General features: G+C 44.6%; 1 long non-coding RNA gene across 8 annotated transcripts in view; it reads right to left on the minus strand.

The window, feature by feature from the left end:
- The window catches only part of LOC120622769 (uncharacterized), a 97,378-nt gene that overhangs the window by 59,669 nt on the left and 14,325 nt on the right, over positions 1 to 23,384 (minus strand). For 5 of the 8 annotated variants that reach the window (XR_005658551.1, XR_005658552.1, XR_005658550.1 and 2 more), the window contains one exon: positions 15,210 to 15,319. The exons of 2 other annotated variants lie outside the window; for them this stretch is intronic. This is a non-coding gene — a long non-coding RNA (uncharacterized LOC120622769). Of the gene's footprint in view, positions 1 to 13,774; positions 14,051 to 15,209; positions 15,320 to 23,384 lie in introns of those variants that run through there. One more of the 8 variants, XR_005658559.1, reaches the window with a different exon arrangement.

Below are 23,384 nucleotides of genomic sequence, written 5' to 3' on the forward strand. Positions count from 1 at the left end.
GGAAACTAAGCGCCTGTGCAGGTAGAAGCTGTGAGAAGCAACCCAATTCAGGCAGCAAAACCTAAGAAAGGCCAAGGAATTGGAAGCCCAGGTACTGCAGAAGGTACAGATGAGCTGAAAAAGGGGTTTTTGCACATTTGTTTTAAGAAGCAGTTAGACTTCTCCACCTCTCCCAGCCAGGTCATTTCAAATTCACTCCCCATCAGGGTCTCTGCGTTCATTCTGGAAAATGGAACACAAAGGACTCTAGACTTAGGACACCATGCTCAGTTGACTGCAAGGGTGCATACTGAAAACATGGGTACTGTACTGGAAACAGAATTAATAAATGATGATTGTCATCTATAAACCACTAAGTTTGGGGGTGATTTATTACACAACCATAGGTACTGATAAAGAAAGTAAAAGATGAAGTCGGAAAACATGAGATTTGAAAAACTGGAGATCGTACATATGGGAGAGAGATGAGGAGAATTCTCACTTGGATGCTGAGGGGAGACCCTATGGGGGTCGCTGAGCAGTAGGCCTGGAGAGAAACCCAGGCTGATCACAAAAGGAGCATGCAGGATTCTGGGATGTGGTCTCAAAGAAAAAAAAAAAAAAAGCAAGCTGAGCGGTTTATTTGAATGTACCCAGAAGAGATGTATACATCTTTGAAATGAATTAAGGATAGCTAAATAAACTAAAAGGGAGTGAGAGGTAAATATTAACTCTGAGAAAAATAAAAATTTGTACAGTAAAGGGCATGTATTCCAAACATACCATATAACATGGCAGTGAATACATTTACATACTTATAATCACTAAATATTGATTTAATGAAAAATTGTGATATAATTAATTAGTACAATAGGAGCAAGAGATAGTGTAGGTGTGGGAAAAGGGAGAGTTAAATTCGATTTCAAGTAAAAACCAATGGTGGATTTGTTTTCTAGGGCTGCCATAACAAATTACCATAGATTGAGTGGCTTAAACAAGAATGTATTGTCTCACAGTCTGGAGGCTGGAAGTCCGAGATCAATGTGTCATCAGGGTTGGTTCTTTCTGAGAGTCGTGAGGGAAGATCTGTCTAGGCCTCTCTCTTTGACTTGTAGATGGCCTTCTTCTCCCTGTGTTTCTTTACATCATCTGTTTCCTGTGAGCATCTGTGTCCAAATTTCCCCTTCTTATAAGGACAACAGTCATACTGGATTAGGGCCCACCCTAATGCTCTTATCTTAACTTGATTATCCAAAATGACTCTAATTTCCAAATAAGGTCACATTCACAGGTACTGGGGGTTAGAACTTCAGTATCTTTTAGAGGGATACAATTCACCCATAACAGATGATTAATGTCTGAGATCAATAAATCAAAAAACAATAGCATAAGCACATTATTTAGAGATATGAAGGTAAATATAAGAATAAACATATCAGAAAGTCAGAAGAGGTTCCTTCTGGGTAGCAGAAATTGAGATAGAGCCAAGGGGCTGTGGTTTTTTCCTTCATAAGCCTGAAAGGACTGCCTGACTTGAAAACATGCACATTTCTCACCCACCTTGATTTCCACACTCATTGTCATTACTATTCAATTACTCATCTGTGGTCCACATAAGACCATAAACCCCTGAAGGCTAATAATAGTCATAGCCAATATTTACATAATGCTTACTATGTATCCACCACTATTCTAAGCAGTTCACCGGTACTATTATTATCCACCATTTCAGATGTCAAAACTGAAGCACAGAGAAGTTAAGTGATTTGCCCAAGGTCATTGGACAGATAAACACTACTTCTATTTCCTATTCATTTTGGCATTCCTTATTCTACTGAGTATGAAATCACACCCATAGTAGATGTACAATATCTATTAGAGGTCAGAAGAAAGGGTGGAGGGGCCTCTTTGTCTGCTCTGATGAGTATGTGGTTTCTCCCTATCCTGAGCCAACCAAATCTTCTATGACTGCACCCCCATCTTCCTCTCTTAGGGAACGTGTCTGCCCTTCAAGCCCTGCCTCTGGGTAGGCATATTCTTTTCCATGTAGTCCATCCCACCCCAATGACTGCAACTGATTGAGCTAGAAAGGGCCTTTGACTCAGGACCAGCCAATCAGAGGCTGATCTGGGAGCCATGTCATGGCATGGTCTGATGAGGAAATAAAACGTAGCCAGTCAGGTTCTCCCCACTGGGCAATGTTTTACTTAGCTGCACATGCCTTTCAGACATGGAGAGAAGGCAGTGTCAGTTTGTCCATGGCTGTTGAAGTTGTGAGGAGCAAAGAATGGCTGGTGGAGGAAGAAAAGAGAGCAGAACCACCTCACAGCCTTGTGCTGCCTTACAACCAAAACCCCTTTCTTGAGACACCTGAGTCTCCTCTGGTCTTATAAACAACCTCAGATATCTACAATGGCCTGTGTCTTGCATATGAGCATTTCTCTTTTCTAAATGTTTTCCTCTGAGTGTCTTCTTCTGTTTCTCTCTTCTCACCTTTTTATATCCCTCTCTCCTTCTTTAGTGTTCAAGCTAACCAGACATTACATTTTTAATGTACATTGTTTTTCATAAAGTCATGGACCATCAGCACTGTGAGGCACCTTTTAGATTAGCATTGTCCAATAGACCTATGCGTGATAATGGAAATGTACCATATCTGCCCTGTCCAATATGGTGGCAACCAGACACATGTCGCTATTAAGCACTTGAAATGTGGCTAGTGTGACTAAAGGACAAATTTTTTATTTAATTTAATTTTAATCAACTTAAATTTAAAAAGCCACACATAACTAATGGCTACTGGGTTGGGCAGCACAGTCATTAATTGATCCATTACCTCTTTTTACAGATGAGTATCTTGTTGTGAGTATAAGAGCCTTGGATCATCTCTTTCATAATCTAGTGGCTGCCTCCTCAAGTCACTGCCCAGCACAGAGACTGAGGTGACTGGCTCCTGCTGAAAATCAAATACATAGTTGCTTCCTCATAACAGCAGGCCCAGGAAGACCGTCAGAGGTTCTTCATGCAAGGGCTTGTGTATAGCAGGAGTTGAGGAACAAGTCTGGTGATTGGGCTAAAGCAGGAGAATTTTGTAATCTCAAATTCAGGTCTGCCTCTCTGATTTTAGGGACCGCCTCAGAGGTTCAGCCACACTGCTTCTTGGCAGCCCAGATCTCCCATCCCCCACTCTCCAACCTCTTTTCCCAGAGGCCCCTCCATCAAGATGGTCCTGTTCTACACCCCAGTCCCTCAGAACCTCTGTCTGCAGCAGCAGATGGTAAGTCTTGAGACTAGTAATTTACAGTGGTAGATGTGTTAGCCCCTGGGACAGAAATGAGCTAGCTGCTTCTCAGACTGGTTTTTCAGACTTCATATCCCAGATGTGGCCATGCGACCTTATTCTAGCCAATAGCAAAAAAAGATGGACATCACATACAGATCTGGCCCATAGAAACCTCCCATGTGCTCTTTACTCTTCCATATCTTGGTATAGATGAGTCCAACAAAGCTACAATATTGAAGGAACCTAGGTCCATGAATCACCACTGGAGAGGAGAGTCTCCTGTCCTTTGGAACACCCATTTTTGGACTTTATTCAGTGATAAATAATCTTTTGATGTAGTAAGCCACTGTACTTTGGGGGGTTATCTGTTACAGCAGCCAGCATTTCCCTAATTACTACACCCCCAGGGAACATATTTCTCTCTGTAAGTGTCCTTATGTTGTAGGTGGTGGGGATTAGGTTCACTCTGGCAGTGCAGTGAGGGGGATGTGCTCTTGTCAGTTGTGACCTGAGATTTCAGACCACAAGGTGAAGGCATAAATGCTTGGTGTCCGAGCTGAGCTCAAAACTGACTGAGTCTGAATGAAGCCTTCTTACCCCTCACGGCCTGCCCTCCTTGTAGCCACAGTCTGACAGAATCACTCTCCTCTTGCCCTTCTTAATGGAAGGTCTCTAACTGAATCCCACAGGAGAATGGAATCCCTCTGGAGGAGCAAAGGCTAACAGTACAACCTCTCTGAGGAACTGACAGCCTTCAGCCTCTGTGTAGATAATACATAGGCAATGTGGGGCTTCCTTCCTTCACAGTCCTTGAGCTGGACCAGTGGGCCTCAGCCTGAGGGACAGGAAGCATCTTAGTTGCAAAGAGCTCACGTGATTCATTCTAGTGTGAGCAGCAAGGAAAAAGTCAAAGAAATTGGAATCACGATTTGAGGGAGGCCCAAGGTGGGTATTTCCTGGCAAACAGATGAGGATCCTGGCCAAAACTCCCTGCCAAAATTTCTCGGCTCTGAGAGTCACGGATGAAGGGCAAAGAAACTTTCTGCCTCATTAACCAAACTCAGGAGCATGAGAGGAGGGTCAGGCTTGGGAGGGGAAATACTGAGATCACTCTAAGGTATACAAGGTTTGAAGGGTTAGTGGGGTGCCCACATACATGCTTCTAACAGCTGGATGGGAATGGAGTCCTGAAAGGGCCGAACGGAGATGCAAACTTGTGTCTGGAGAGAGGTGATGATGAAAACCAATGTCCCTAAAATCAGAGAGTGGAGGAGGGGATTGCCAAGAGAGCCAGAAAGAATGCTAAGAAGAGGCTTATGGAGCAGACAAAGTGGGGCACTTGAGTCACCTGGAAAGCTAGACAAGGAGAAAAATGAAGAGCAAGAGGACATGGAGGAACAAATGCAGGAGAGGGGGTGTCAAGAGGAACCACGTGTGGGGAGAAGGTGACAGAAGAAGAAGTGGTCAGCCATGTGGAGCAAGGAGAAAATAGGAGGAGAAGGGACACAGAAAGGCCATTGCATCTGGTAACAGGACTTCATTGGTGGCCTATGAGAACAAAAGTTAACCCAGAAAGATACTCGCTGGTGAGCAAGGCGAAGTCAGGTAGAGATTTTAAATTTATAGCAGAGTCTGCAAAAAAAGACAAATTGCCCCTTAGGGATTGTGAACTAAACGTCATGAGGTGCACCTTGGGCAGGGCCGGTCTAACGGCACAAAACAGAAGCCCACTTGCACAAGCCTAAGTAAAAAGGGAGAATTTATGGGAAGAACATGAGGCCATCTCAGAGATTCAAGGACAGGAAGTACAGCTGGCCTCTGGGAATGGGAATCAGCAACTGGGATGCCAGCAAGAACCTTGGCAACTCCATCCTCTCTTTCTTTGTCTCTGCAGCTCCGAGGTCTCTAATTTCAGCTTTCCTCCAAAATTGCTTCTTTATTCTCTCTCAGCCTTTTCTGCTGCTCTGGGCACATGGTGGGAAATGGCTGCCTCGGGTGGCCCTTCTTGTCTGTTCCCTTCTGTCTTCCCCTGGCCCACAACTGTGCCTGGCACAAAGTGTTCATTCAAGCAGCCAACAAAAACTGCCTAGAACCTCCAAGATGTCCCAAGGCCTAATTCTTGGGAAAGGATCTGATTGGTCCAGTCAGCTCAGACGCCCATTCTTTATCCAATCAGCTATGGCCAAGGGGAGGGTCTAGTGCCCTGGGATTGGAAGGAGTGGGATTGAGGAGGAGCATCTTTGGGAAGGGGGCTCAAGTAGGTTTTTGAAGAAGAGAATGTGGTAGCTGTCACACTCTGATATTCCAGACAAGCTGCAGGCCCCTGATCCTTCTGGAACAGAGAGAGACTCATGAAGTCAGGCTCCACTTTAATGATGGTCAATAAATAACTCCATGGAGGCCATGATGGGTGAGATATGTACATCCACAGACAAACAGCATTCCTGAAAATGAGACTTTCTTGTGCTTCCCTTCCTCTCCTCCACCCCCATCGTCCCCCACGCACCCAAGCCCCGGGAGACCACTCACAGAACTCATCAGGGCCTCTCATGACATCCAGGAGATTTCCCCAGCCTCAAATCTCATTTTCTTGGATGTAGCCCGACTCTTTTGTTTCCTTTGGCTACAGCCTGAAATGAGCAGAGCTGGATTGGAGGGTGCTGCAGGAGAAGGGGAAGCAACACGTGCCCTGCTTGGAATGGTTCTAATGTGGATCAGGCAGAGACTCAACAGGAAGCAGTTAGGAGAGTTCGAGAAGTATCTATGTACAAAGGGACCATCAACAAAGATGTGAGTGTAGGGGAACCACAGGAGCAGCACAAGAAGCAGAAGCTGTTAGTAGTGGAGTTGTTCCTACCCCAGGCCCAAAGGGGCAAGGAGAGGTTGTGGTTACTTAAACCAAGAAGAGAGGGCAGAGGTAAGTAGAGAAGGCCACCTTAAAAGGAATAGGGACCTTCAGTGAAAGAGTAAGTTAGCCCAGGTATCTGGAGCTGGCCAACAGGAAGCCCTTTGAAGTGAGTGCAGAAAGGTCAGTTTTCTGAGGTACAGGACAAGGAGGAGGGGTGGAGCATGGACCTGAAGGGACAAGTGGAAGATGTTGTGGACATCCGCTTACATAGGGGTAGTGCTTGACACTGTGGGCTCCGCCAGGGCCAGCCACTTGGCTCTTTTGCCTTTTGTTGCCAGCACCCCACCCACTGCACAGTTCATGCTTTCAGACTGTGTTTGCTGATGCCCTGAATGAATTCCATGAGTCTCTTTGTTTCTCATATTGGCAGTGTAGTGGCAGCTAATGGCATTCAGCTGAATGGGACCAGGAACTCTTCCTAACGCAAAGGTTTCGAGGATGGAAAAAGGAAAAAGGAAAGAAATCAGAAAAGCCCCAAAGATGAAGACTGAATGATGCTGTAGCTATTCTATACCTTCTCTCCAGGAAGAGCGAATAATAAGCTGTGCTGTCTTCTTCTTTATTACAACCTTTATACTAGTGATAAAAACCACTGAGACTGGCACACGTAGCACTTTAAAGTTTACCAAGTGGTTTATGTGCATTATCTCGTCAGATCTCCTCAACAACCCTGGAAGATACACTGTATTATCTTCTCAATTTTACAGACCAAGCTCAGAGAGTTTAGGTGACTTGCCCGAGGTCACCCAGCAGGTATTAGCGGGACCACAGCTAGGACTTCAGTTAATTTCTATTGTCATTTGTGCTCTGCTGCTAATTATCAGAAGTCCTCTCATGCCCATTCCTTGCTGGGCATGGTGTCCAGATTTGGGAACTCTGACTTTCAAGAGGCAGAACTGCTGAGCGGGAACCAGAGCAAACAGGGACCAGAATTGGCACAGAGAAACTGCAGAACACAGGGCCCCTTTGTTTTCTGCTGCCACCTCCTGGATCATTAATGTGCTTCTCTTCCTTTCGCTCTTCTCTGTTTCAAATACAAGCAGAAGTAGGGGGGATGCCATCCCTACTTATTGCAAAATTGTATAATAATGTTGAAGGTTTTAAAATTGGATTCATTTAAAAAGGAAATTTTAACACATGCTACAACGTGGATGAACCTTGAAGACATTCTACTAAGTGAAATAAGCTGGTCACAAAAGGACAAATACTTTATGATTCCACTTATGTGAGGTCCCTACAATAGTAAAATTCATAAAGACAGAAGGTGGAATGGAGGTAGCCAAGGACTGGGTGGGGAGGGAGGAATGGGGAGTTAGTGTTTTATGGGGACAGAGTTTCAGTTTTGCAAGATGAAAACAATTCTAGAGATGGATGGCGGTGATGGTTGCACAACAATGTGAATGTAATGAATGGTAAATTTTATATTATGTATATTTAACACAATTTTTTAAAACAGAATTTGGTAAACATTTAATGAGCATCTACTATGTGCTCTGCACTAGGAATTCAAAGCTATAAAGCATTAGCTCTATTTCCAAGGATCGATCAGTCCTATTGGGCAAAGTGACATAAATATATTCAGTGCCGTATGGAAAGTGCCATAGTGCAGTGTGCACAGGACTGAAGCTAGTCTATTACTGGCAGGAGATGGTGGTAATTATGGGGGGACTATAGTAAAGTCTTCCCACAGAAAGTAGTACCTTAGTGGGGCTTTCCAGAAACTGAGATGATTTCATGTATGTGAAAGTGGTTGGGAGGGAAGTGGGGGAACTGGGGACACAGAACATTCTAAGCAGAGGAAAAATAAAGAAGTGTGAAATAGCATGCTGTTAAATCTCCTCTCCTTATTTGTGGGGATGTAACCAAACCCATATCTCCATATTCTCCACTGATAGGTCTATGACAGTGCTTCTCAGAACATCTGTGGTGAAGAACGTGTGTGTGTGTGTCTGTGTGTGTATGTGTAATTTCCAGTCCATCCTAGACTGATATGTGGTCCTACTGTGTGTGACTCTTATGAAGTTCATGCCACATTCCACTCACTGTGGAAGTTTGACCTGATCGATAAGAGTCCACTGATCACCCACTTGAATGTCACAGCGAGGTCTAGTTGCTTTCAAGGTTTCAGAATAGTCACTCTCAATTTCTGTACTTATCTTATTATAGACCAGCACTGGTCCACGAACCACACTATGAGTACCACCGGTCTATAAGATGGTAAATCCCTTAAAGTGAGGAACTACTTCTTTCCATTGTATCTGTCTTTGTGCATGCCTTCCAAATTTTAGCAAGACCACCCAAATGAAGCCTTCTCCTTGCCCAGAAAGAGATGCCCACTTGTTAATTAGCCAGTGTTTCCCCAGTGTTTTGAATACGGAAAGCTCTGCCACTATTAAATACTATTATTATTATTATTAGCCTCATGTCCACTATAGTGGATGTCATTTAATTAGAACTGCATAATAGGCAAATCTGCCTTAATTGGCTGGATGTGGCTAAGAAACCATTTCACATCTGTGTCTGCAGTTCTCTGTTTTGTGGCCATCACATCACATTCTCTGGCAATGGGTCATTTTGGAGACCTTGGGCAGGGTTCAGGGAAGGTTATCTGGCTACTGATTAACACTTAATTAGCACCTTTTTCATGTAGCACAGCAGTGACTTTGTAAATTTAAAAATTTCAGGGGACCACTTAATGTGGAATTAAAGTACAAGTGCAATATTTAAGATGCATGAAATTGTTTTACGCATTACAGCATTAACTAGCTCTTAATTTATGCAGTGCATGCCAGCAAAGGGCAATTAAAGTGTAGCAAGGAAAAAATTATAGATCTCTACGTTGTCCTGTCTTCTCTTCTAATGATGCTTTTGAAGGCTTTTGCTATGTTTGTATCTCAAGTCATGTTCTAAATTTAGGAGTAAATGGTAAATTCTGAAGCTTGTTTGCCCCCACAGGAACTGGCATTATGTTTAAACTGAAAGTCTTTCCAACCAATAAGTCCCTCCAGGGCCTAGAAATCCACCCAGGCCTCAGTGATTGGTCCAGGGAGAGGCAGATAACCCAATGAAATATCAGGAGACACTTGCTGGAGCCTTATGGGAAAGTGATGCTGACAGTGTCTTCCTTGGTAGCTGTTCAAAGGAGTGGTTCTCTTTGCCCCTTGCCAGTGTGATGTAAGGATGTGAGGTCTGGAACCATGGCAGCCAATATTTATTGAATGAGAAAAAATGGAAGGAGGACTTCCAATTAATCGTGCAATTATTGAGCATATTCACATACCTGCACTGTTTGGAATTTGGGAATGACTCCAAGACTATGGGAGGCCATATGGCAAGATAAAGAGAAACCCAATCCTGGGAGATATTATGAGAGACACTGGATTGGGAGTTGTCTGAAGGCAGTCTGACTTCTAGACTTCTGGATTATGTTAGAGCCTATAAATAGAGTTCACATTCCCGCCTCCCTGACTTTGTTTATGCTGTTTCCTTTGACTAGAATGTGCTTTTCTCCTTCTACATCCTTCCAGGCTAAGCCTAAATGCCATCCATCTAAAAAGCTTGCCATGTTTGGGATGATTAGAACCATGACCCTCTCCTCTGGGATGCTAATGCCCCTTATTTGAACCCTCTCCTTTGGCAAGGAGCACATGCACTGACCTGAAAAGTATGAAGCTGCTAATGTGACTCTCCATCTCCCCTATGAGGACCTAAGCTCTTGCTTCTGTCCCCAGCATTAGTATCTTACATACTGAGTCTTCAAAGTGCCACAAACCAGTTCCTAGAAAGGAATGTTAATGATATTAGGATGACAGTCAGAAGAGGAGAAAGCGCATACAAACAAGCATATGGTCTTCTTAGTTAAAGCCAAAAACTGGGTAAATGCTGCAGCTGGGTGGATTCCTTCGCCCCTGCAGCTGCTGAGAGCACATGAAGACTTATGATAAGAAGGGTGAGGAGTCACAGATATGAGAGCTACTTAGAATTCTATTTGTCCCTCTGTTTATAACTTACATATACTGATACAGTCTTCAAGTGCAAAAAGTGTTAGGAAAATAAAAGTGTCTTTGTCACCTCCTCCACCCCACACCCATATCCTCTGTGGCAGACAGAGTTGAGCTGCTTTGATCCCCCTCCAGCTGCTCAAAGTCTGATCAGCTGACAGCCTCATGGTCCACCCTAGCCCTTCTCGGGGTGGCTCTGACCAGCAGCTGAGCAAGGCACTGGCACTCAGGGCCGATCATTTCTGCCCAACATCGGGCTGCTCTAATGGGCACCCTTTGCTCAGGGCTCCAGCTGATTGGGCAAAAACTTTTCAGATCAGTATTGCTGCCTGCCAGCTGCACCTGTCCGGTCCTGCTTCCACACTTCTCATTTAATGGGTTCTCCTCCCCAAGAAACCCTTGGCACTCCTGACTCCATCTCAATGCCTGCTTCCTAGAGAACCCAACCTGTGACACCCTCCCTGGAGGTAAAAACTGCTAATTCTTGGATGTGTCTTCTTTCAGACATTTTTTTCTATTCATTTATGTATATATACTACCTAAAGACTCTTTATTATTAGTTTTGTTTTTGTACAAATGGGATTGCATTGTGTATGCAAGTCATTCTACAACTTTTAAAATTTTTGTACATCTCTGTGAATAGTAGATATCAGTGCATCTAGGTATGTCTTAATTTTTATTTGCTGTATACTATTCCATGGTATGGTTAGCCCATTGTTTACTTAACCATTTTCACACTGATGGGTATTTGAGTCATTTCTACTTTCTATTATTATTAATAATACTGCTAGGAATGTGCTATCAGTGGATTTCAAATAACAATCAAGCTGAACATGATTCCAGGCAGTATAAAACAAGCACAGCGAAAGGCTAAAAGAGGACCTGTATTAAGCATGCCTTTTATTTTCTGTGTTCTGATGCTTGGACATATGGGGCCTTGCTTACCCTGGATGGGCTGCACCTCCCAGGGCTGGCCAATTCCTCGAGATAGTAAACAACTCAACGGTGAGCACGCTTTCGAATGCAAATCAGCCAATCCAGAGCCCTACTCCTAGCAACCTCTTCTATCAGGTCTCATCCTCCATGCCACTATCCACCTGCCCTGATCACCTTAGGGCGAGGTCCCAGACAACTAGGGACAGTCCTTGTGCCCCAGAGCCCACTGAGATTTCTCAAACTAGCCAATCCAAAGCCTGCTTACCCTGCCTCGCCCACTCCTTTCATGGAAACCACGATAAATGCTCTAGCCCACATTTCCTCCTCTTCTTCTGCCTCCTGACTGACCCCAGTGCTTCCCCGTGTGCCCCCTGTGGCCTGGCATGCCCTGTCCTCCTGGGAATTGTAAGTATAACCAATTACCTTTCTATGGCAGTTGTCTCCTGATCCGTTTACCTCACCATACCTGAATAATAATAAGGCCTAGATTTTAAAACAGGACTTTGCGTTGGCAAGGTGGAACAAACATTTCTTTTTCTCTTAAAGGTTCCAGAATGTTTTTGTTTGTGAATTATTTCTGGGCAAATGTGAAGTGCTAAATGTGCTGTGTTACTTAGGCCAGATACAAGAACGAACTTCCTGCTAGTAAGCAAGACCACCTGAAAAACCCTATTCCTGGAGCATCTTTTAAATAGTGTCATTAATGGCAACAACACCTTCATGAGTAGATTCCCCACAGAGCAGAGGCAGGGGCTGAGGCAAAGCAGCCTCTCCTGTTGGCTGAAGGCTTTGGGAATTTACCACTCACCAGGACATGGTTCCACCCCTTGATGAAGGAGGCCATGAGGTTCCCTCCCGGCCACAGTCCCTGCAGACAACTAAGGTCATCTTCACCTGTGTTGCCCTGGGGCTCTGGGCCCGATGACATAGGGCATCCTGGCAAAGGCTGGTTTGTGTTCACAGCTGCCTGCCAGGAGCCGGAGTCTGTCAACTCAAGCGGCAGCAAGGGAAGACGTTTCTGACACAAAACCCCAGGGGAATCCACGGAGGAGCTGGGCTGTCATTACTTATTAACAATGGGCCTGATCCCCAGCCAGGCAGGCCCAGGGAAATAGCCTTGTGGGAAGCCAGCCTTTGCTCTTCGAGGTGGATTAACACTTTCAGGCAGGAGGAGCTGTCTGTGGTGGGGGGGGGCAATTGTCAAATTTTCACTTGTAAGAGGGGCCATTCTTTCCATGTTAGATGCAAACACACTCTTTTCTTCATCTTTCCTCCCCATTCTTCATCCTTATTCTTTTCTTCGGTTCTCCTGCCTCCTCAGATTTTAAGCCGGCAAACCCACAAGATGTGGGAGACTGCTAGTTGGGAAAGGAAGATTTGAGAATGCACACTGCAAAAAAACCTCAGTCTGGTGCCCTCACAGAAGGTATGGGAAGAGGGAGAGGCAGCTGGAGCTAGGGTGTAGGAAAGGTATGCAAACTAGATGGTTGTTAAAGCTGGTTATTGCCTCTTTTCTCTCCTCGCGGAGTCCTGGATTCCAGCGTCAGCACGTTGTGTCCCAGCTCTGCAATCTCAGCTGGGCAGAGTGACTCACCCATGACATTGCAGGTCCCGTTTCCTGGGGAAGCAGATGCTGGGATGGAGATTAGCATGCAGGACATTTTCTTGGGGAGCATTTCTAGGGTCAGCACCTGGAGAAGGGCGGGGCTAGAAGCCAAGCAGGCAGAGGAGGAAACTGAACTACAATGCTAGCCCTACAAGAGCCTCAGCTGACCCCTCAGAGCACTCTGGAGCTGGGTGACACTTCGGAGTTGTTCAGAGTTGGGCTGCAGGAGCAAGCCCTGATAGCCTTGCAGGGATCAGCCCCTGGGCATGGGCTGCTCCAGAAGCTGGCATGACCCTGGGCAGGGCGGTTTCTTCAGCCTTGAGGAAGGGCTGACAGCTGGGGATAGGCTGCAGACAGCATTCTCAGCAGTGGAGGGTGTAAATCCTTCTTTTCTGAAGGGGGGGCCTAGCAACCAGCACCCTGCCTCCTGGATGGGTGAACTGAGGGTTCTCCAATCAAAGGAGGATCATTCCTTAGGATTCCTGCCTCCTCACAGAGGCCATCCTGGCCTCTTTTCCTGCTGCATCTCCTCCTGTTCTCCTTTCATCATTCCTGCCAGCTCTCCTCCCACCATCCTGCCATCCTTCCCATTCCTCTTCCCTTCCTTATTCCCTGCAGGGGCTACACAGAGGTTTTTAAAGTTTTAAAGGCCATCCAATCTGGTGGGCCAGTGCAAGTTTACAAGGAAGCGGAACTGCCCTGATTGAGGTGGAAGGCCAGGGAGCCCCTCCCTCTGGCCATTGTGGTCTTGCTATAAAACACTTTGTAATCTGTAAAGGGCTGGTTGGCTGAACAAGGAGCATTTTTTTCTCTCTCTAATTGGGCGGTTCCAAATTTCACTGCAGGGGATGCTAAATTGTTGTAGGCACTTCTATTTTATTTGTGTCAACAGGAGCAGGAAAATGACAGTTGTGATGTGACCTGTAATGTAAAGTAAATTCTGGTGGGTCGTTTGGCATGTTGGTATGTACGTGTTAGGTTTCATCTGCTTTAGGAGAAGGCAGTGGGTCTAACTGAGGACAGACGTTTAAGAATGGGTACTTAACACTTTATCACAAATCTACACTCCAGAGCCCGTCATGGCCTAGGCATTAACTGGCACCAGAGGTTTTGTTCATTAGCATAAAGGGCCTTAGAAAGAGTTCTCACTGGGGTCAGAGAGAGGTGGACTGGGTAGGAATAGGAGCGGCATCCCAGCTTTTGCAGGCACAGAGTAGGAAAATCCGGCATGCCCTGTGGTTTGTTCTTGTATGAATGGCATCGTGGGTGTCTTTCCTAAGTGGTCCTGCGAGCATCTGGCTGCTGATTTGGTAGATTTTTGTCCCCCTGGAGTCGAACTAGAAAGATAGAGAATCTCACTGCAAGGATTCCTCAGGCAAACTTTTCTGCAGCAGCTGCCAGAGCTCTGAAAAGGAGAGAGAGCTGGATCTTCACAGAATTTACAGAACAAGTTATAGAACTGCTTGGCACAGCTTGCTCAGAACTTGACCTGAAGACTTCTTTTCACAGTGACCTAGTGGTACAGTAGGGGAGGGATCCTCCACCTTCACTCACCTCTAATTAGTCATGGCAACACAGATTTACCAAAAAGAACCTAATTGTTTTTCAAGACCAAACTAGCTTAGGTCAATTTGCAAGAGCCAAAAACCCCATCCCAGATCCTCTATAAAACCTTAATCGGCTTTGAATTCCCATCTCCTCACATCAGTTACTACCGTGTACCCCAATGTTTTCTCATGGGAGTAACAGGGTTCTAATGGTGTGTCTTCTGTCATAAGAAGTTTTAAGGACTAAAAGTACCTTTTTGTTAAACACTTTCAAAACAGATTGGATCCACAAATTGAAGACTGATCTCTTGGAGTTAAGGTGGAAGGTGGGAAGGGGAGTTTTAAAAAATCAACAGTGCTCAGAAGTGTCCGCAGCTTTTCTAATACTTGTCAACGTCACAGCAAGGAAGCCTCTGGCATTCATTAATCAGTAGAAGCTTTTAAGGGCTGGTGTACACAGGCACTGGGACAGGCAGAGTACGAAGCGAACTGCATGGATATGGTCCCTTGTGTCTCCACATTTACAGTTCAGGCTGGATGATGACACGGTGACATTAGATTAGGAGCAGTCGCCAACCGCACACACATCCTGCACACAACTGGACAATCAATGCAAGACACGTTGAGAAGGTAATTAGATTAGATATATATATCTAATGGCTTGGAATGCTGATTGCCTACCAAGGAAAAAACTAGGGTTGTGAGTTACATTCTCGATTTGGGTTAAATCTTCTCTCCCTATAGGCTGGCCTTGAGGGGTGGAGTCGGAGTCACTGGGGACCAGAAGGTTCTCAGCCAGCAGTAATGTGCTCACCTGTATGAGGTAAACCCCAATGCTTAAGACCTGAGAGCACAATATCAATTCAGAACTATTCTGATATTGGATGGCATTATGTTCATAGAAGGTGGATTCAACCCCATAAGATGATTCATAATTACCCTAAGCCAATCATGGTACAAACATTATTCTTTAATGATTTAGTTTAGGGACATCCCTGTCCTGGCCAATAGAACCTAACGGGGATCCTGGTGGGATGTTTCTCAGAAATAGTTTTCTTCCTGTAAAAAGAGAAATGTTTTAGGAGATTGATGTCATCATCACCCATTCACATTCTTCCCGCCTTTGAATGTTGTTGTAAGGATGTAAGATATTGAAACAGCAGCAGCAACCATTTTATGACCATGAGGGGATGACAGAATGAATAGAAAGGTAGAAAGAGCCTGAGTACTTGATGACCTTTTTGGCTACTGAACTCAAGACCACCTGCCTCTGGGCTTCTTGTCAGAGATATTAACATACCTTTACTGTTTAAAATTATTTTTGTTGGATACTCTGCTAAGAGCATCCTAATGGGTAATACCCCCATTTAATAATTGAAAAAGCTAAGGCCCATAGAGATTAGGTCATAAAGTTGGTTAATGAAAAAGAGGGGCCTTTAATCCAGGGATTCGAATTTCATCCAGAGCACTCTTCTCTGCCTCTTAACTCAGCAGAGTCTTAGAGAACCCCTGGCCTCCTCAAGGCCAAGAGTGCCAATGATTGGATTCTGTGTGCCTGCCTCCCTTTCCCCACCAAATTAGAGAGGTGGCTTTCACCTGATTGACCTTATTGGCTTCTCACTAATGTTCTGTTTGGAGAAAAAGGCTTCAAAGCTTTAAAATCTTTTACAACCACTGTCTCATCCTGCACCCTTCAATTAACAGGAGCCAGCTCTTTACCCCACTACAGGGGAAACTATAAAGAAAATGTTTTTTTTCTACGAGGAAATGTGTGTGGGGGATATAGTATTTTATTTCCTAACTTTAATCCTAGAAATTCCAGCAAACTGCTCACTCCTGTGCACACACACACACACACACACACACACACACACACACACGCACAAATGCACTTCAGGAGCACACGCATGGAGACATGTCACTCACTGGATTTTCATCCTATTAGGCTCTCTGGGATTATCAGATACAGAGACAAATTGAGGCTAGCACAGGTTCTGGGGTTTACAGAAGCCTCTGGAGGGCTGAGCATGAGCAAGAACTCCCACCTTGGTTCTGGAAACAGCCAGCAGCCATGGGTGGACTTTCCATCTGACTTTATCCTTGGCTGTTCCAGACTCTGGGGCCACCTCCATTTTCGAGACCCAGCTTCTCTCAGCTTCTATCACTCCTTCTCAATGTATCCAGAATTGGCAACCTTCCCCCAAAGCAGATCTGATTGGGTGGCCTCCTCACCACACTGCATGGCCCCAACAGCCTAGCTTGGGCTAGACAGAGTTCTCAAGCCAGGGCACCTCTGGTCTTTCCCAGGGTGCAGATTCCTAATCCAATCAATGGTAACAGGATCACAGAGTTCCACTGACAACTATGCAAAATAAACATGGCTCTCCTCAAATTGGGGTTATGAACCTTGCAAGTGCCTGCCATTTAATCAGTCCTGTTACAGCCTTCCAAGAACAACTGGAAACTTCTTTCCTTTCTTTCCTTTCCTCCTCTATGCCCTCCCTTCATTTCTTCCTTCCTTTCATTGCTTTTTCATTCGATAAACATTTCTTCAATGCCTACTCTCCCAGTTACCTATTGCTGCATAATAAATGATCTCAAAATCTAGTAGCTTCAAAAGAAGACTATTTTATCATATCTCACAATTTTGGGGGTCAGAATTTTGGGGGGCAGGGCTTGACTGGGTGATCCTTTTTCCTCTCGTAGCATCTGTTGCCATCACTCAGCAGTATTTCTTGGCAGCCTGGCTGGTCTGCAGGATCAAAGTGGACCATATCTGGTGCTTCAGCAGGAAAGGCTAGAAGGCTGGGCTCCTTGGGCTGCTGTCCCTCTTCATGTCCCTTAAGGCCTTTCCACCTGGTATCTCTAGTAAGTGAGTGGGACTTCTTACATGGTGACTCTAACAGTGAGTGTTCCAAGAGACAAAGAAGTAGAAGCTGGCAGTCTCTTCAGACTTGGGCACCAAAATTAGCACAGTGTCCCTTCTTCCATATTCAATTGGTCTAAGAAATCATAGAGCCCACCCAGATTTAAGGAAGGAGAGTGCCTAGACTCTCTCCTGTCAATGGGAGGCATGTGAAAGCACTGGTAGCCGTCTTTAATTTGTTGCTTCTTTTGCTAGGAATTGTGAAAGGTGCTGTTAAATAAAAGATAAAATAATAATAATACTGCCATTTTGTTCCCTTTTTACTTCCTCTGGGCTAAGTCCATATCTGGTGTAGGCTTTCCCGTATCCTTAAGTTACAGGAAAAACTCTGACATTGTAATGGGAGTGAGTAAAGGGGAGAGATGGGAGATAGAATCTGGGCAGGGTAGGCTTGTTCTCAAGACGTAATGTTCACTAGAGGTGAGATCCAGGAGAGAAGAAACTGAAGCTCAGACTGCTGGGGCTAAGGGGTGGGCAGAGAGGGAGACACTGTTGGCAGTTGTTGGAGGAAGGGAGGTCCTTGAGATTGTCTTAATCTGAGAGCCTTCTAAAGTCAGAGCCTAAAATGAAGATTTAGATGCAGGTAGTTAAGTTGGGAAGTGACCCCAGGAAGCATGGGGAAGGGCTGAGGAAGTGAGATGGGTGGGGAAGAGAAGGAAACCAATAAAGGGCTTTATCGCGTTGGAGCCCGGGAGACTCCAGGAGACCTACTCCGATGTTGTTGACTGGAAAGCAGTGAAGCTATGCTGTTTATACACCAACTTCCTTTCCTCATTAATCAAGAGTTGATCCTAGGGCGTTGAGCTTCCAGCACCTTTACCCTATTCTGCACCAGTGCCCATCCCAGGACAGTCATTTTGTCCAGGAGCTCTGCCTATTGGTGGCCTTCAGGGTGGCTAAGAGCGTCTGGGTGGGGCCCTAGAAAGTGTCTGCTGAGATGGTTTATGATGAGAATTTTTATTCCCTTTGCAGTGGATATGCACAGGGCCTCTGTCTCACACACCTCCAGGGGGTTCCTGTCACAGTCTGTCCTGTATGAAAGATGCCCCCATGGATGTGCAATGTAACCCTGCTCCTCCACCTTCCCACAAATTCATCATTATAGCCTTCACAGCCCAGGAATGCTTTGGGAGCCAGCACATTCTCTCTGATGTATTTGAAGAATACCTAGTTGTAAGCCAAGGTCAGCTCTGGGCCGAAACAAAGACACAAGCAGGGACAAGAGGCGCCTGCAGTTACCCTGTACATATTTGTCTCCTTGCAGCCCAGAGTCAGGAACAAGGGAAAAGAAGCACCTTCAGAAACATGAGGACATCCTCTGGGACTCACTCTTATGTCTTCCAAGGCTTAAGAAACAAGGAGGTACTTTGTCTACTGAGGCCAGACCAAGTTAGCAGATTCATTCACCCTTTGTGAGATCCATTTTGTCAGCCAGCCCCACAGCCCTCCGACCTCCCACCAGTGTGGGGAGCAGAAGGGGCATTGGATGTCAAACCCTGCGTCCCAGTTTAGAACCCCATCTCTGCCATTCCCTAGCTGTGTGACATGGAGGAAGTAACTTGACCCCCATGAGTTTCTGTCTCCCCATCTAAGATCATCTCTCAGGCCTCTTAAACCTTAGTAGGCTATGATTCTTAAATCTGAGAAAGGAGTGAGACGACATGTATCAGTGAACACTGAGGAGTCAAAGTACTATACAAACTGAAAGCTTTCACATGATTATGGCTGTTGTGGTACTGCAGAGCACTCTGTGGAAAACAGCCTTGGTCTTGGTTTATTCTACTCACATAGGAGCTGCACCACCCACCCTGGCCCATGCACTCTCATTCTGCCTCTCTCACCCCTAGCAGTATCTCCCTGTCCTTGGTTACTCCATGAAATCTATGTTGAGAGACTCTGCTTTTCTAATGCTTTCTTCTTGACAGAGGAAGAGGGCGCCCTGAGACCCTTAGTTCACCCATATGCCCTTTAGGTGTCTCAGTGGACACACACTATGGAGGTTCACCAGTTCATGTCCACAACCATTTCTGCTCCTTAGGCCAGCCTCAGATCCTCTGTTAAATCTGACCCAAGCATCTTGTTTTTGCCTCCTTGCTTCTTTCTGCAACTTCAAGTGCTTTATGCTTTTTATGAAATCTATTTGTATAATCTCTGCAAAGTATGAGATAAGTTCAATTAAGTTCAGTTAGGCCCATGTCATGTATGGACAAACTGACCTAAATGAATTATTTAAGAGAGCCTAGGATAAGGTTATGACAAACCAGTAGTTTATGCTCAGCTGTTTGCCTTTTTCCCTCTCTCTTGCTCACATCCACTCTCCTTGGGCTTAATAGGCAAATTATTGAAGGTTTGGGGTGGGGGCAGGAAGCTCTTTCTAGCCTGCAGATCTTGCCTTTTAGATAAGGTGGGGATAAGTCAGTCAGAGCTATCAGATAATGGGACTCTTCCAGAGACAAGGGAGTGATGGATTTCTCCCATTCTTTGATATAAATGCTTTGATTAGTTTGCATTTTGCAGTGCCTTTCCTCTCGGCAACTCAAGGCCTTTTGCAGAGTCTTATGTAATGGAAAATAATTCTGCAAAGTAGGCAGATGGGCAAGGCCAGAATCCAGAAACCTCATTCCTCATAGACACACGCAGCAACCCTGCTGGGACCCATCTGCATTGGAGCAGTGGAATTCGTGGTACTTTGAGGCTGTAAAAGAGCCCAGACAGAGACAAAGTTTACACAATTGCCTTTGCTGAGCTCCAAGGAGGCCCCTCTCCCTGTGCTTGGTGACCGGCTGTTAAATAAGAAAAGGTGGGACTAAGAAATAGAAGTAAGAGAGGGAAGAATGTGGCAATTATTAAAAGGAAGAAGTCAGTAAGTGCATGAACAGGTGATCAACAACCTTGGTCATTCAGGTAATGTAAGTCCAAACCATTATGACCAACAGAATGACTAATACATCAAAACAAATCAAAACTAATACTAAGTGCCAGTCAGGATGTGAAGCAACTGGAACTTCATATGCTGTTGGTAGAATATAATATTTAGCATAGCCATTATGGAAAACTGCACAATAACCACTAAAGCTGAACAAGTGCTCGCCCTATAACCCAGCAATTTCCCTTCAAGGTAAATATCTATAGATAACACATATGTTCACCAAAAGACCTATAAAATAAGATCCATTGCACTATTCAATTTGCCAAAAACTAGGGACAAACCAAATGTTCATCAGAAGTAAATAAATAACTTCTGGTGCATTTATACTGTGGAATACTATGAAGCAATGAAAAAGAACAAGCAACTTACTTATACAATATATAGAAAACTCTCATGTACAGAATGTGTACTAAAAGAAGGCAGACACAAAAGAGTGTGTTCTGTATAATTTCATCTATGTAAAGTCCAAAAATCAAGCTAAAGTAATCCATGGTGATAGAAGTCAGAAAAGTAGTTATCTTTTGATTGGGAGGCAGAAAGGTACCATTTGGGGTGCTGGTAATGGTCCATATGTTGATCTCAGTGCTGGATACACATGAGTTTTATTTGTAAAAATTACTGAGTTGTACATTCATGATGTGTGTACTTTACTATATGTATGTTACACTTCAATAAAAGGTTTGCAATTGGGAGGGGAAGGAGTAAGGGAAACACAGACATTCCTCAATTTGTGAACACGTTGGATTCTGACTATCCTTTAATCCATTTGTTCATTAATTCAAAGGGATCACCACCCATTCTACCTGTTCATGGCAGCAGGTTTAATGTCCATTCTTTTCTGGTGCTTAGCTTTCCATCAAATTTTGCAAGCCAAAATATCATAACTAGAGAAGCTTCTATTTAGAGTAAGGCCAAACACATTAGAGATTTATGACTTTACTCATTCACTCATTCATTCATTTAACCATCAAAAACAGGAAAAATTATTATGTGATTCTAGAAATCTCTAGACAGAATAATTCATTTCTAAATGTTCTCTTATTGGCAATAAGACATTTAAGACCATGTGGGGAAGAAGTCAAAGCTGGGTTGGGGACCGCCACTGCTATAAAAACTGCCTTCACTTCCTTTCCCCTAGATTCTTGGATTGGGGGCACTAATCTCTGCTAGAATGGAAGGTGACAATGTAGTGACAGCCTTGACAGAGGGTGTATTAGTCTCCCAGAGCTGCCATAAAGTACCATAAACTGAGTGGCATAAACAATAGAAATGCATTATTTAACAGTTCTGGGGGCTAGAAGTCCAAGATAAGGTATTGAGAGGGTTGGTTCTTTCTGAGGGCTGTGAGGGAGAATCTGCTCCAGGCCTATCCCCCAGCTTCTAGTGGCTTATTGGCAATCTTTGGTGGCCCTTGGCTTGTAAAAACAGTCTCTGCCTTCACCTTCCTGTGGTATTTTCCCTGCATGTCTGTCTCCAAATTTCCCCCTTTTTTATAGAAATTAATTTTTCAGTTATAATTGAGACACAATATTATATTAGTTTCAGGTGTCCAACATAGTGATTAGACATGTATATACTTTATGATAAGTCTAGTACCCATCTGACACCATACACAGTTATTACAACGTTATTAACTATATTCTTTATGCTGTACTCTACATCCCTGTGACTATCTTTATAACTGGCAATTTGTACATCTTAATCCCTTCACCTTTTTCACCCAGCCCCCCAAACCCCTCCCATCTGGCAACCATCAGTTTGTTCTCTGTATCTATGAGTTTGTTTCTTTTTGTTTGTTTTGTTTTTTAGATTCCACAATAAGTGAAATCATATGGTATTTGTCTTCTCTGTCTGACTTACTTCATTTAACATAATACCCTCTTGGTTCACCCATCACAAATAGTAAGATTTCATTCTTTTTGTGAATGAGTAATATTCCATTGTATATATGTACCACATCTTCTTTATCCATTTATCCATCGATGGACAGCAAATTTCTCCCTTTTATAAGGACACCAATCATATTGGATTAGGGCCCACCCTAATGACCTCATTTTAACTTAATGACCTCTATAAAGACCCTATCTCCAAATAAGGTCACATTCTGAGGTACTGGAGAGTTAGAACTTCAACATATATTTTGGGGGGCATACAATTTAGCCCAATACCAGAGGGGAATGACCACTCCAAGCTCTGTCCCCTCCACCACCACCACCACTGTGTCTGAGGCACATCAGCCAGAAAAGGCTGATGAGAGACCAGCAGCTTCTGAAACATATGGAGGGGAAAAAGCAGTTGACCTGAAGAATAATTAAAGATTTCCACCTCCAGAGGCACCAGCAGACATTTCATTCAAAACTGACTTCTTCCTGAATCTCTCTGCTTGAGCATGCTCTCTGGCCAAGGAGTTGCTAGCTGGCAAGCTACACTGGCCGGAAGTGCCAGGAAAGGAATACCCCTCAACCAATGAGGGGCTGAAGTTGGCAGATAAATACTCCAGCTTCCCTGTCCCTTGATGGCATGATCCCGAGGCATGTTTCACACAGGCTCTTCATGGGTCCCCATGGGACTGAGCCCTAGTTGCCTACAGTAGGAACCCAGTCACTGACATAGCCTTTATCTCTGCCCTATCTCACTTCCCTCTTCCCTCACCGTGTATCCTGGATCACCTCCCAAAGAATGACTTGCACCTAGATTCTTATCTCGAGGTCTGCTTTGGGGGAAACCCAAATAAGATTAAGACCATACAGTCACACACTGGTCTGCACTGAACCTTTTATCAGCCAGCAGTATGGCTTACAGATCTTTTCCTATCGGCACATATTGAAGAACTGTTTATTATCCCACAGTTTGGGTACATCATACTAAATTTAGCCAGTCCCCTTCTGGTAGACATTTAGGTTGCTTCCGGGTTTTTGCTGTTATGAACAATGTAGCAAGGAGCAGCCTTGTACACATGTCGATTTGCAAAGGGGCCAATAGATCAGAACTTTCCAGAAGTCCAATTGCTGGGTCAAAAGTTAAGGGAACAGTTTTGATCAGGACCCACTCAGGGGTGGCTCTGGAGCTCAAGATATGAGGTGACAAGAGTAGAGTGCCTTGAGCCTGGGAACACTGTTCATAATGAGGAGCTAGCATGCCTGAAGAGTGCCTGCCCACCCAGAAATTGTAACCAGGGGTCTCTGCATTAGAGGGGACCTTCTGTATGCTCTGAATGTGTGCTGGGAAGAAGGCCCCCTACAGCAGAAGGGCCTTCCCCCAGAGTCACT

This window comes from Pteropus medius, unplaced genomic scaffold, assembly GCF_902729225.1.
Source record: "Pteropus medius unplaced genomic scaffold, Ma_sr-lr_union100, whole genome shotgun sequence".
In the NCBI taxonomy this organism is placed as follows: Eukaryota; Metazoa; Chordata; class Mammalia; order Chiroptera; family Pteropodidae; genus Pteropus; species Pteropus medius.